The 15,404-nt window shown below is 35.8% G+C and overlaps 1 protein-coding gene across 1 annotated transcript in view; it reads left to right on the top strand.

Moving 5' to 3' along the window:
* The window catches only part of LOC107564682 (zinc finger matrin-type protein 4), a 71,993-nt gene that overhangs the window by 1,201 nt on the left and 55,388 nt on the right, over positions 1 to 15,404 (top strand). The gene's annotated exons all lie outside the window — the stretch shown is intronic.

Raw genomic sequence — 15,404 nt, 5'->3', positions numbered from 1 at the left:
GGGGGGGGGGGGGGGTTTCATATCATTCAGATCCAACTTTTTATTCCTCTATTTATCATTTGTATGTTCATTCATTTCTGTAATTGTAGCTGAATGTTACTTCTGTTATTAGACTGCATTATCTTAAAACGTTTTTCTTTAAACCAGTATCAGTGTGTTAAAGTGTCAGACTCTGCCTAAACTGAAGTTGTAGCACAAAGTTGTTGAAAAACCTGAGATTGTTCAAATTTAAGTTACACTGATCTTTATCCATTAAGACTCAGCGCATCCGCAGATTAGTGCTGCCTGTCAGTGTCATGTTACCACAGAGTGCTGACAACATGTTCATTTTAACAAGATGCAAAATATATCTCGTAACTGTCAACATCAGCTGTTGATTGGTAAGAGCAGTGAGTGAACATTACCATTTATCACAGGACACTGAATATTCAGGCAAAAATAGATAGCCTACTGTTAGAGTGCTGTAAGGTCTGTTTTAAGAGCATTTGAAACTAATTGAAAGAATAGAAGCTTGCTGACATCTTCAACTTCTGCCACGTTGATTCATAGTGTTCAGAGAGCACTATCCTGCCAACACTACACGCACAAGTGTTATTTACAACACACTACATGCTCTCACTCTAACACCCCTGCTTTTCCAACCCTGTCATTTGCTTTTAAACTTACATTTATTAGAAGCATATCCAGTGTGGGTGTTTTGTTTTGTTTAGTTCGGGTCAGAATTCTGTTACAGTCCTGTAGGACCTGCTGTCTGCTGCTTATACCATCTGTGATATATTTTCATAAACTTTCACACTGTCTTATGTAGTATTCAAAGATCAGAGCAGCTTTAAAGCCAGGGATGAACGGAGTTATATAATTTTGTAGATGCTTAAATATAATCCGACTGTACAGTGGTTCAGACATGCTCAAAGCCTTTGGAGAATACTGATAAACACAAACCTATCAACACACATTCTATATTAATGTACTGTACCAATTTGCTATGTTGCTTTTAAACTGTGAACAGGCATTCAGGCATGGTATGATTAATCATATTGCTGTTGCTACTGTTTTATAAAAGTAGTATATTATGGAACGTAGACATCATCCATAATCAGTCCCTGGATTTGTATCAAATATAACTGAAGCTGTATTGACTGCATGTGTGGAATGCTGTCGATTACCACAAAGTAATTTAGACTCGTCCCTAAGCAACCGTGTGAACGATAATGCACTTACAATTGAACATTCTTTGACTTCTCTTTAATCCAGTTGCTTCATAATTATAAAGTCCCAAATATACTTCGTTTTTGTACATGTACACTAGCATATGCGTACAGTTGAACGTGTAGCATTTCAAACTCAAAGTATACTCTATTTTATGTTGTGCGTGAATGCGGGCGGTCGACACATGTGCTCTTGAAAGCTTCATCCATGTCTAGTGTCTGCTCTATTTTTCCCCATAAGTTATGGCCAATAACAAATATTTTTGTACTCTTTTAAACCAAAGCCGTGCTATCTCATACTTTCGGCTTTTCTTATTTATTTGAGACAAAAAAGCATGAAACAATAGATCATATATACAGTGCAAGAGAGTTCACCCAAAAATGAAAATTCTGTCATTATTTACTCATCCTCAATTTGTTCTAAACCTGCATGCTGTTTTTTTGTTCCTATAGAACGCAACAAGAGAACAGAAGGAGTACTTTTGAAGAAGTTTTACACAGCTCTTCAAAAAATGAAAAATTGCAGAAAATGTGTTCAGCCTCAGGTGAGTAAGATGTAGATGAGTTCGTTTATTTGTCAGAACACATTTGTAGAAATGTAGCATTACATCACTTGCTCACCAATATATCCTCTGCAGTGAATGGGTGCCGTCAGAATGAGAGTCCAAACAGCTGATAAAAACATCACAATAATCCACAAGAAATCCACATGACTCCAGTCCATCAATTAACATCATGTGAAGTGAAAAGTTGCATGTTTGTAATAAATATTCAAGACGTTTTTAACTTCAAATCATTGCTTTTTGGTTAAAATACGAGTCCTCTATCCATAATATTGCTTTCTCAGCTGTTTAGACTCTCATTCTGATGGCACCCATTCACTGCAGAGGATCTGGTGAGCAAGTGATGCACTGCTAAATTTCTCCAAATCTGTTCACATGAAGAAGCAAACTTATCTCCATCTTGTATTACCTGAGGGTGAGAAAATGTTCAGAAAATTTTTATTTTTGGGTGAACTATTCCTTTAAGCTTCAAAAATGACAAACAAATAGTCTGTGGTTCATGCACTATATTGTATATATTGTAAGTATAAAGTACTCTGATCAGTCAGAAAATAACTTCCCATGAGGAACAGATTGATGTTCTATTCTAAAATGTATTCTACCCTTTAAACCTTTGTTCCATTTCAATGTTGGAATGTACAGCAGGTTCATATATGCTCTGTTCAACAGTCCATTCTTCAATAATCTGCTTAGTTTTTTTTCTGGGTTCGGCTGAATTGTTTAATACTTTACACCTCTGGATGGCAGGTGCATGGGGCTTTCTCTAAAGAAGATATATTTGTCCTGTGCCCTCTGTGCTTTATCTCTGGTGAGCAGGGATTCTCTCATAGCTGTGACACCCGTCAGCACTGAATGATAGATATGGTGCTGGTGCACAGGGGAGGTTTATGGAGCAAATAATTTTGCTGTAATATGCAATACGCGAGCCGCTGACTCTCCTGCACAGAGAAATAGACCTTTAATATGTGTGTATGCAGAACCGCGCTTGTTACGATGTGTAAAACAACATTTTCTATATCAACTAGTAGGTTAAAGGATAATTAGGCTGTTAATTGGTTGTTTTACCACTTGTCAACTAGTTGACCACCATAACTCATCCCTGTGTGTGCTAAAACCAAGTTTAGATTGCAGCAAATTATTATCCTTGATTATTGTTAATATAATAAGTGAAGTCAAAACCCATGTGGCCTCCTTTAAATACCATATTTTTGCCCAATCAACATAATTGCTCCGTCTTTTACTTATCCGGAATGATAATTATGTGCCTCTTCCTTTCTTTTCTTGTCTAAGGCTAATCTTCTGACCATGCACTCTAGTTGTGTTTTTTCTCAACACTGCTCCATGGCAACAGGCATGACGATCCATCAGGGAAAAAAAATCTTTGGTATATCTCCAGAACTGCATTAATTGATTTTCACACTCAATTAACCCCCCCCCCCCCACACACACACACACGTCATCGTTATGAGATATGTTGTTGTAGATTAATGAAAAGACATTTGAGACTAAAAGACAGTAAATCCTGCATGGTTGCCAGTGTAAATGATAGATCTGATCTCTTCTCCTTGAGTGTGCAATCCGAGCTTGCACATTAAACAACATCTAGTTTAAAACTAATGCTCTCCTATCATACTGAAAATATTTTCTGTGGTTTCTGACAGTGTGTTGGTTTTGTAGGTTTTGGTGTAGGGCAATAGAAAATACAGTCCGTACAGTATAAAAACCATTATGCCTATGAAGAGTCCCCACAAGGATAGCAAACCAGACATGTGTGTGTGTGTGTTAGCTGAACAAACACCTGACAGGGCTGAAAATGTGAGCCAAGGGCTTCGAGAGGTGACACAGAATTCTGTGGTGAATATTTTCCTGATCCTCAAACATGTTTCCTGTGCTTGCTATTTTATATTTTACATCTCTTTATATGTATGTATTTTCTGTAGAGAATAGGTATTGTTAGAGCATTCTAGGTGGTTTCTATGGTGTTTTTGGAGGTCTAGTCGGTTATTGATATTGTCTTTATTGTCTCTAATGTCCTTGCTTGTAATTGGGAAGTTTTTGTTACCAATTTTTTCACTAGGGGCAGTATAATTAAAATCTATTACAGTACAAGTGATTTTAGAAATATAACTATATAATAAGATGTATAAAATTATATAAAAATAAATAATATAAATTATTAAGGTGTGTTAAAATGCAACAAGGAAGACTAGAGTAAGGGCTGCTGAAAGTTTAGCTTTTTATCCACTAGGGGGGGTGTAACTAAAAGATATTACAGTGATTTTAGAATTTATATGATATAAATAATAAATAATATAAATGATTAAGTTATAATGTGACACTGAAGACTGGAGTAATGGCCATCACAGGGATAAATATAATTTAAGTGTATTCAAATAGAAAATAGCTATTTTAAATTGAAATGATATTTCACAATATTGCTGTTTTATTGTATTTTTGATCAAAAATATGCAGCCCTGGTGATCATAAGAGACTTCTTTCAAAAACATTAAAGTGATCCCATAGTTGCAACAGTAGTGGACTTTTCCAACCCCATATTTTTTTAATACATAACCATGCATTAATGTCTATTAATCATAATCTAGTGACTTAGATGCTTTAATGAAAGGGACATGATCTTATATGATTCATTATAACTTAATGAATGCAAACCAAAAAGAAAGATTATTCATATCAGATGAATGATAAGTTGGTAAATGAAAATTATGTCACATTGAGACACGTTTGAAGCCACTGTAAAATAGCCAATGTATGCAGAGACATAGCCAATTATATGACGTCTGACCTTACATCAGTTGAATTCTATGGTAGTTCATTGTGTAAATTAGATGTTGCTATGCAACCATAAACATCCTACAATCACAATGCACAGTTACAATGTAAAAGCAAATTTTATCCTAATCCAAGAAGCCATCTACACTGAAAGACCTGTCTTTTGTATGCCATATAAATTAAATTGCACTGCGATATAAATGATACAGAAGAATTTATCTTCAACAAGCCACACAATAATATCATTCATACATCTCCATTATGCAAACAGTTCAGGTTGAGTTTCACAGTTAGTGGCATTAAACAAACTCCAAGTACAAGCAACATTGCAAGAACCACTAGAAATGTACACATACAGCTTCTCTGAATTTAATTTTGTTTCAGCAGTGCTTCAAACACGTCTTTGTGTATTTGAGTTTGAGTCTACTGATACTTGTGCAGCTGTGATATCTCTTGTGCTACTGGGTTGATGGGTCTGTCTGCTATCTGTCTTCTGTCACTTGCGTTTCAAAAGTCCAGTGAGAGCCAGAGCTCATAAGGCTGTGAGTCATAGACCGCATGCTCTGCTGTGAAAGAACCAACAGGATGAAATGAATGTGAGTCTGCCTTTGTTACAGGATTTTGTTTGTTCTCTCTCCATCTCGCTCTCTCTCTCTAATGTTTTGTTTACACTTTTAATGGTATCACCTCAAGGTATGCCATACCACAGCTGCTAGTGGAAAAGGACATCACTTTGTTCTTGTAGAAATTGGGGATATGGAATAGGGAATGAGAAGGAAGAAAAAGCCCTGATTTATCTCTTTCGAAATGGCCAAGCGCTTAAAGGAATAACTAAATTGAAAGTTGTTATTATTTACTCACCCTTATGTTGTTTCAGACTTGTATGATGTTTTTTTCTTCTCTGTAAAACAAAGGGAGAAATATTACAGAATTGTTTCATTTAATAAAAGTGTATGGGGATATGAACAACAAAAGTGCCATAAACGTATAATAAATTTGGACCATACACACACAAAAAAGGTTCCTTATTGGCATTGATGGTTCCATGAAGAATTGGAACATTTTCAATGCACCAAATATACTTTATTGTGGGAAAAGGTACTTCAGATTATTGAAATATTATTCATACTAAGAAAAAAAATTGGTGCTTTTAATTTTGGGGAATCCAAAACGGTTCTTCTATTGCATCACTAGTAAAAACCCTCTTCTGGAACCTTTGCTTATAAGGGAATAGTTCACCCAAAAAAAGTTGAGTTTGTTTCTTCATCTGAAGAGATTTGGAGAAATTTAGCATTATATCAGTTGCTCACCATTAGATCCTCTGCAGTGAATGGGTGCCGTCAGAATGAGAATCCAAACAGCTGATAAAAACATCACAATAATCCACAAGTAATTCACACCAATCCAGTCCATCTATTAACATATCGTGAAGTGAAAAGCTACTAGTTTGTAAGAAACAAATTAATCATTAAGACATTTTCAATTTCAAACTGTTGTTTGTGGCTAAAATACAAGTCCTCTAATAACTTACGCATATAGTGAAAAAGTCATCTCATCTGAATCGAATCAGAATCGGGAGAAATATGCACAGATCAAGCACCCCTTTTTGAAAACAGTCTAAAACAGGTCTAAACAAATATGATGGTGGATTTGTAAATGTGAAGACAACAGGCTGATGGACTTTTTACCTGGAGGAAGTGTGATTATGGACTCTGTATTCTGGCCAGAAACAACGGTTTAAAGTTAAAACAATGGATTCGTTTTTTTTTACAAACACACAGCTTTTCACTTCACAAGACATTAATTGATGGACTAAAGTTGTGTAGATTATTATTATTGTGATGTTTTCATCAGCTGTTTGGACTCTCATTCTGACGGCACCCATTCACAGCAGAGGATCCATTGGTGAGCAAGTGATGTTATGCTAAATTTCTCCAAATCTGTGACCATGAAGAAACAAACTAATCTACATCTTAGATGGCCTGAGGGTGAAAACATTTTCAGCAAATTTTCATTTTTGGGTGAACTGTTCCTTTAAGAGTTCATAACTTGTATTCCAGGAAAGAAAGCGATTTCTATGGGTTTGGAATGACATGAGGGTGAGTAAATGATAACAGAATAGTCATTTGTAGGTGAACTCTCTCTTTAACCCAGGTACAAGTAAGGGTAACCAGGTAAAGTTGTGTAGATTATTATTATTGTGATGTTTTCATCAGCTGTTTGGACTCTCATTCTGACGGCACCCATTCACAGCAGAGGATCCATTGGTGAGCAAGTGATGTTATGCTAAATTTCTCCAAATCTGTGACCATGAAGAAACAAACTAATCTACATCTTAGATGGCCTGAGGGTGAAAACATTTTCAGCAAATTTTCATTTTTGGGTGAACTGTTCCTTTAAGAGTTCATAACTTGTATTCCAGGAAAGAAAGCGATTTCTATGGGTTTGGAATGACATGAGGGTGAGTAAATGATAACAGAATAGTCATTTGTAGGTGAACTCTCTCTTTAACCCAGGTACAAGTAAGGGTAACCATGGAGGTGCCAAAGCCAATGACGTGTAGCTTCAGGGCCGCTTCATGATTCCTGGCACACGAGGAGCCCAATGCGCCAGCGCCCCAGCAGGAAACACAATCTTTCTGCTCAAGCTACATCATGGAATCTGTCCTCATATGCTGGTATCCTGTAGGCATAACTTGTTCATCCCCAAATGCCTTTCCAAGAATTACATAAAAGGGAAATGCAAATTCACAAAATGCCCTGCAGGAAGGGATGCACATGACGCTGGTTTTGCTTTACAGGCATCTGGCAGTCATATATTTGGCTTTATGGTGTGAAATGAGGAGGGAAAAATGAAGAACTGTGATTGACAGGTTTGCAAACAAGGACATGGCAGGGTGCTTCAGTGAAGAACAGAAAATGACATTTTTACTGAAATGCATCTCTGCAGTTATTGCTTCTCAGCTATTTTTGGTCTCATTGCTGACTGAGCCCATATTCTCATGACATTTAGTATTATAGCACGTTCAATTAAGACATGTCTAAGGTCATTCTAAAATAACAGCCTGATGTAAAGGACAGTACAGTCTACAAGGTACAGTATGTGTGAAAACGAGTGGCCATAATTGTTCTTTAATGATGGCTATATGAATAAAGCATGCGCTTGCTTTAATCCTAAATAAGATAAATCCCTAACAATAACTGACCGTTCTTATTATTTGTCATCTCTCAGAGCCTGTACCAGGCAGATAATACAAAAAGTGACTAGTTTGTATTCCCTGAATGAAATACCAGTTCTTGCAAGGCAGCAAAAGTATAGTGTTAAAGGTTTTAGGCTTTGGTGCATAGATTAAATGCCACATCAGAGCTGCTTTGCCGCTGCATGACATTCAGTGTGCATCTTGTTTCTATCAGCTATGCATTTAAATCAATGCATGAAGCAGTGGCTGAGATGGTTAAATAGCTATAAAATAGCTGGCAAAGACCAAATCACAGCATGTACTGTAAATAAATGCATTTCCTTAAAGAGTAAGTACAAAATATGTGAATTCAGTCAGTGTGTAATCTTCTATATATATACAGTATATATATATATATATATATATATATATATATACTGTATATATGCTCCTATATATTCCTATATCTCATTGAAAATATTACTGTTTTTAGAAAGAAAAAAAAAATATATATATATATATATAAACAAATCAATAGAAATGTAAAAATATAATATATTTGTGTGTGTATTTTATTACTATGAATAATATTAATATAGGTTACAGGTTATTTTAATACTAGTACTCAGATAGGATATTGTAATACTAAAATATTAAATTAATACTTAATAAAATGAAATAATTCATACATATACACACATATGTGAGTATGTATTGGTAAGTGCAAAAAAAATTATTTATTTTTTATAGCTGCTGAATAAATGTCAATGTAAACGTAATGTAAAATTGTATTGAAGATGATGAAAAATGAATATCAATACAGACTTGGGAGGCACTTAAAAAAAATGAAAAAGCACAAACTTGTTTGGAAGGACATCTCTGATTTAATACCTGTAAAAGCATGATGTAACTCGGAGACTTTGAATAAACCATTTAGCTGTCATTGTACATAGACTAAACCAAGCAATTTAAAGCACATGAGATATCAAAGAATATGAACCGTATAACAACAGAGAAGGTTTTGAGGGGTGTAAACCGTGCTCCTGGAGTCTCAAAAGGACAGGAGATTGTATATTCATAGCGCATAACGATAAGAAGCTTTAAAGTTTAGTCAAATATGCTGTGATTTTCTTCTAGAATATCACACACAAAATGTGCAAAAAATAGGTGTCCTGAGATATCGCACCTGTCTCTGACATCCCTCATCAAAAAAAGAGACTGCAGGATGCTGTTGTTTAGCCAATCGGTCTCTGCATGTCAGTCATTTTGAGCATTTAGTTTTGCTGACCTGTTCGGAGGATGGATATTTAAGGGAATGTGCTCTAATTCAGTGGCCAAGTCAGTGGAAGATAGTGAAACTGCTTACATCGACTTGCGCGTAGGACTGAAGGTTGCATCTCAAGAGACGTGTGGTAGAGAAAGAGCGTGGCATTTTAGAGCGTCCAACTCTTGGTGAACAGAAGTCAGTGTTGATATGAAAACCAATATTTGTATAATCGGTTTGAGGTTTCACGACCCTCTCAGAAGCACCTGCCTCAGTTTTTCTCAGCCTGTTTCTCTGTCATTATTATGACATTATTATATCAGACTCTAATGAACAAACCCTTCAGCTAAAGTGCAAGTGAATGTTTCCTTTTGGGAAATACATGAATAAACAGGATTTCAGCCTTATCGTTTGAGAGCATGTATCTAATATACAGCGGATGTGTGTGTCCCTTCATTCCTAGAGAGGGTTTAGCAAGCAGGGCTAATCCTCTGTCATCTTGAAAGTGGGGTAAATAGGCATTTATTCAAAGGCTTTTCTTGGAAGCTCAGATATCAGCTGCAGCCCACATTTAGCCCCAGACCATATCCAGAGCATTGTGAAATGAACCAAAAAACCCTGGAGAGCGGAGGTGCACAAACTAAATAATGGCTTCCACACACTAACATCTGCGCTACACACTAACAGCCTGCACAAAACATTAAGCTGCAAGTTTAACAAAGCAGCATTAGCTCTTTGGTGTCTCTTGCTGTTTCAAAGAGGGTTTCTCATGGCTCTGATTCCTATTTGGACTGACATGCTGTAGCTCTGTGGTTGGGGGTTGTTCATCCAGCTTGGAGGCTTTTGTTGCTGTGCCATTCTCATCTCTCATCTCTGCTAGAAATGGCCAATCTCACCAAGAGATTCCACTGTGGGCTTGATGAATTTGGCAGGTATAAAGGACAGTGGGATTCTCCCAAAGGTCAAAGACTATGGACTGTCTGTAGCAGTGATGTGTGGGAGACTTCTGAAATGAAGAGGCAAAGTCCCTCTCTGGGTTTGGGCTTTATTTCAGTCCAGTGTAAACTCATGTTCCTGCTCCATTTGATGTTTACACAATTTTATGGAACATCATTTATATTACACTATAAAAAGTAATTAATACTAGAATGTTTATAGCTTATATTAATTTACATGCACACTGTATTTATACATGCACTTGTTAAAATACTAGCTAACACTAGTGATATAGTGAAAATACATTTTACTATAAGGTTTCATTTGTAGTTAACATTAGCCCTACATCAGATAATATGAACTAACAATGAGCAGTACTTCTACAGCAAAATGTTATTCTCAGCATTTACTAATACATTTTCAAGATCTATTTTTTTTTTACTATGGAATATTATTTCCACCATGGGATAAAAATATAAAAAAAGGTAACTTTTTTTTCTCACAATTCTTTTTTTCTTGAAATTCGGCGCTTATCTGACAGTACTTAATTTTCCTTGCAAAAAAAGTCAGAATTGCAAGATATAAACTGACCAAGTTTTCATATCGCAATATTGTGAGGTTTTTGTTTCTGCTCTCAATTCTGAGTTCTTGCAATGCTGAGAAAAAAAATTGCGATATATAAACTCAGAATTGGGAGATATAAGAAAACGTACATTTCTGAGAAAAAAGTAAGTAATAGGGCTGAAATGTGCATTTATAATAGGGCTGTTAATAAATTCTTCTAATCTAATTTCCATATTGTTATGTAACATATAGTCAATTTGTTAATTAGTCATGTATTGGATTGCATTTGCGTAGGACCAAAAAGACTAAGTCCTTAAAAGTCTGTGTAAACAAATCTTTTGCGAGAATTGTTGTACTTAATTTGGCAATGGAATTGCATTTCTTTTGTCCAAATATTCCTTTTTCCTCAAAAGAGCAATTTATTGATCCACAATCATTAAATTCCTTACAATTGCTTATTTTTTAACTATATGTATATTCGGGTCAGGGGGCATGATTTACTGTGTCAGTTCACTGCATCTTTAGCCCACATGTGATTATTAATGAACACAACACAGCACATTTTCCGTGCATGTGTATTTTTGAGATAATGAATGCAGTTTATGTGTTTTGAGGACTTAATGTTGTTTCTGTCCATCTGAGGCGTTCTTCTGGGGCTGTCTGTAGTCTGTAAATGAGCTTGTGATGCTAATGTTCTGGTCCATTACCCTCTGAAATGGAAGCATACAGTAGCTCACTGTTTGCTGGAGTCCTCAGTTAATACAGCGCTGTATCTGACTATGCAAATAGTGAGAGGGAATAATCTATATTAGCTCACTGGCTAGGTGGCATTTTCAAACAGTCTTAATGAGCAGGTGGGTCAGTGTTTGCGGCTCTGAAATTTAAATGTCACTGCTTTTTGATAGAGTTAGCTGATTTCAAGAAGAAAAAAAAACCTTGAATTTTATATGAACCTAGTGTGTCTCCTTGATAAGTTACACAAAAATGAAAGCATGCACAAGCCTCTATAAAAAACATGCATAAGCCAATAGAATATGATGAAGACCACAATGTAGCACATACGGCTCCACGTTAATGAATCTACAATGAAGTCTCATTTCACTGCAAAAATGTTCATTAAAAATAAAAAAAAATTAAAATGACGAATTAGGCAGAATCAATCAATTCTGAATTTGTGTTAATATGTAATTATTTTAAAATGTAATATAATCTAATTACAAGTACTTAATTTTTTGGAATTAAGTAAAAGCTAAAATGAAATAAAGAAAATGGAAATGTTTAATTTGACAATTTTATGCAATTAAAAATACATTATTAACATATACATAAGCTATTTTTCTATAATTTCTTTGCCCTTAAATGATTAATTCACTTCCATCCTTTAAGGGCAAACCGTGCGTGACCTTTCCAACGTGATTACGTAATGTGTGAATTTGCGGACGTGCAACGCGGAGCTAGTGCAAGACGTGAATTTTCATTCTGGAAGTGAACTAATCCTTTAAAAAGTCTCAGCCAATGACATTACTTTAGAGATCAAGCGGTATATGAACACTATTACCTGTGTTTCTGTCTCTCCTCATTTATTCTAATGCGGCAGATAAATACTTCACACACTGGACATGGCATATTAGTGGAGCTACTTTCATTCATGATTATTTTACCACACAAGAGGGATGGAAACAGGCCGACAGTGTTTGCAGCAATACAGCACATCATTTAATATTACTGCAAAAGGGAGAACCCCTCTTTCTGATGTTTTAATCAGCAGCCAGTCAACCTGTGGGACAGAATTGAACAGGAGATGTTCCTAATTGCGAAAAGAAAGCAAAGCAGATGAAGAGATTTCTGCTCCTCTTCTCTGTGGGGTTGGTGGGAGAAGAGCGGTAAGAATGCCGAAGAAAAGAGAAGAGTGAGGTCACTTATGTGAGGCATTTTAACTTCTATGGAGGTCACACCTCTAGGGGGTCGGTGAGCCAGTGGTGACTTAAACTTTCAGAGGGAAAGTTTACGACTCTTTGTCTTCGAACATGGCATTTTGCATAACTGGTGTTGATGCAAAAACTATTAATGATTCCTAGAACACTAATATGTTGCATGGGTATCAACATACAATATACACACTCATTTAGATCATCAAAAATACAAATTTGTAGATACTAAACTTGGTATAGGTGAGGCTACATTAACTAGTGGTTCTTTTCATAGGGATACATAAAAACAGTACAAAAGACAATTTACAAGAACAGTAATAATACACACAATGACCTGGGGATATGCATGATAGAAAGGTCAAATAAAGGTTTGTCTATGAATTAATGAAAGGAGTCCGTTTCTGTAGGCAGTATGTGTCTGTTTCAGAGGGAATTAAGTAAGAGGGAGAATATCTCGACATGCCATTAGGTCGTAAAGTTTATCTAGTCTGGCTGAGGTGTCCTGGTTGCCATGGTAACCAGTGGTCTGGAGGGTCGTTCACAGACATCCTGGCACCCAGGCTGGTTGTTGGGGTCTAGCGGATTATTTGTTAAATATAACACATAATTGTGTGTCTGTCTGATTTATCAAGGCATTACACTCTGCATCATTTGATACATATGGCAGCACATGGTGCATTACATACCATCACTATGGTATTTGTAATTGCCATTCTAAAGCGTACAAGCACATTTATTTAAAGAGGCCTAGTGCTATCATGTGGTGGGAAACTCATTTACTGTGCCAGCAGATGTCTGCCACCATTCTCTCGTGCAGCTCTGAAGGTCATTCATGAGGGCTAAGTAGACACAATCATATATCCTGACACTTTTTCGATACCTCAGATCCTTGTATTGGCATTTTTGTGTTCATTCATATAATTTCCTACAGTTCAGTTAATGAAAAAGTCAAAGCTGCCTGATACGCAGCACTGGACAAACACAAACCGTGCCAGACAAACTGAAACAACAGATTGAATCTGTCTTCACAGTTTTGTTTAACACCATGATCAAATCATGATATTATTATGCATCGCAATAGTGAACTTGCAAAATGTACTACATGAGCTGAGTATTCTGGTCTGTTAGTTTTTTAACTAACAGACCAGATATATATATATATGTGATGAAAGTCAAGTCGAAGTTGACTAGTCGCTGATGACGTCATTAATGAACAAATAAGTCTGGAGCTGTGACAAACACCTTGTGCACAGCTATGGCATATGACACAGCGCTGCCCACACAGCTATTGCTCCTATAACAGCTCATTTTTATCAGTTCTTTTGTCTTTGGGTTGTTATATTTCTAACAAATTTATGCTTCTTCTAAATCAGATACAGATAAAGTAGCACTGTAAAGATTACATTCATATGAATGCATTAGTGAGAGCGATTGTGTGTGTGAATTAATTCTACCTGGCAGCGTCTCTCTACTAGTAGTGAAGCTGTGGGATTTAGTTATTAAGAAATATATGCTTGAACTTTTCAGTGTCTAAGCTATTTTATTGAGAAATCACAGAACAGTGTTGACAATACATTTCCGCGCTGAATGATTCTGTGCACGCGTGATGTGTGAGTAATGTACGAGCTACTGTCTGTAGCCTATGTGTGTGCGTTACAGTGCAGCAGCGCATTAGAGTAGAATGGCGATTAACTTACCTGTACAATAAGCTGTTTAAAACGTGCATTCTCCCGTTCAATTTCGAGCATCCAGTAATATAATCACACATGTCTTGTGGAGTGCATTCAGAGTATGCATTTATTTGTCATTTTAACTGTTTGGAAACGGAGTGTAAATGTGGAAGTCCTTCAAAGATTTCTTATCCTGTTGCGCCCTCTATAGGACCAGTGACTAGTCGACGTCAAGCTTAAAGCGTCATGGCAGAGCATTGAAGTTTACTAGTCGGTGCAACCCTTAATATATGCACACACGCACACACACAGATGCACATATACATTTACATGCATACATAATATATAAGTATAAAAATATATAAAATATATACTGTAAAGTGTGAAATGGAAAATGTTTTCGTTAACTGAAATATAAATACTTCAATGAAAATTAGAAATGTTGACTAACCGAAATGAAATAATTTTAAGTTGAAGTACTAATATTGCTAAAACTAAAACTCAAATTAAAATAAATTAAAGCTAAATAGCCAAAACGGAGTGTTGGGTAATAGTCAGTTTCAGTACCATTTTATCAAAATGAAAACAACAAAAATAATATAATATTTTCAGGAAATTGTTATTATTAACATAATTTAAGGAAAAAAAACTAAATGTTATTGTTTTCATTGTTTTTGACTCATGTAACATTGCAATTTAATAAATGACCAGACTGAGACTATTTTTTTCTGCTGATGCAACACAATTTTGTGAGCGGTCTCACTGGTGCGACCACCGCAATGTTCAACTCATAAGAGCTGCATAAGAGCTGTGTAAGGGAAACAGGTCAATTTAGCTCAAAGGGAATAATTTAAGATTTTAAAGGGAGTTTGGACAGAATCACTGTTTTACGGCTGATCACTGAGATGGCCAGCGATTCATTGAACGAGCCGTATAACATCAACTCTGCAATGGATATTAATATCCAAAATATAGTGAAAACACTATTAATTAGCACAGCAACAAGATCGACAGTTTAAGACATTAACTTGTGAGCACAAAACATAAGATACTTCTCTTTTCAATATAAATAAGGCTTTATTGGATAAATCTAAGACATATAAACTAATCTAACACATAAACACATGCATTCACACAAGTTGCAGAAAGACAGAAAGTGAGGAAATAATTAGTTTAAGAGAATGAAAATGTGAAATCTCAAGTTTACAGCAATATGTGCAATTGCATAGATCTGAACAACCATCAATCACTTAATTAACCCTCGCATTGAGTTCCTCAATGAGGTTAAAATTTATATTAA

This window comes from Sinocyclocheilus grahami, unplaced genomic scaffold, assembly GCF_001515645.1.
Source record: "Sinocyclocheilus grahami isolate Dianchi unplaced genomic scaffold, SAMN03320097.WGS_v1.1 scaffold955.1, whole genome shotgun sequence".
In the NCBI taxonomy this organism is placed as follows: domain Eukaryota; kingdom Metazoa; phylum Chordata; class Actinopteri; order Cypriniformes; family Cyprinidae; genus Sinocyclocheilus; species Sinocyclocheilus grahami.
Note: the sequence above shows the minus strand (reverse complement) of the source record. Positions and strands in the feature narration are given on the sequence as shown.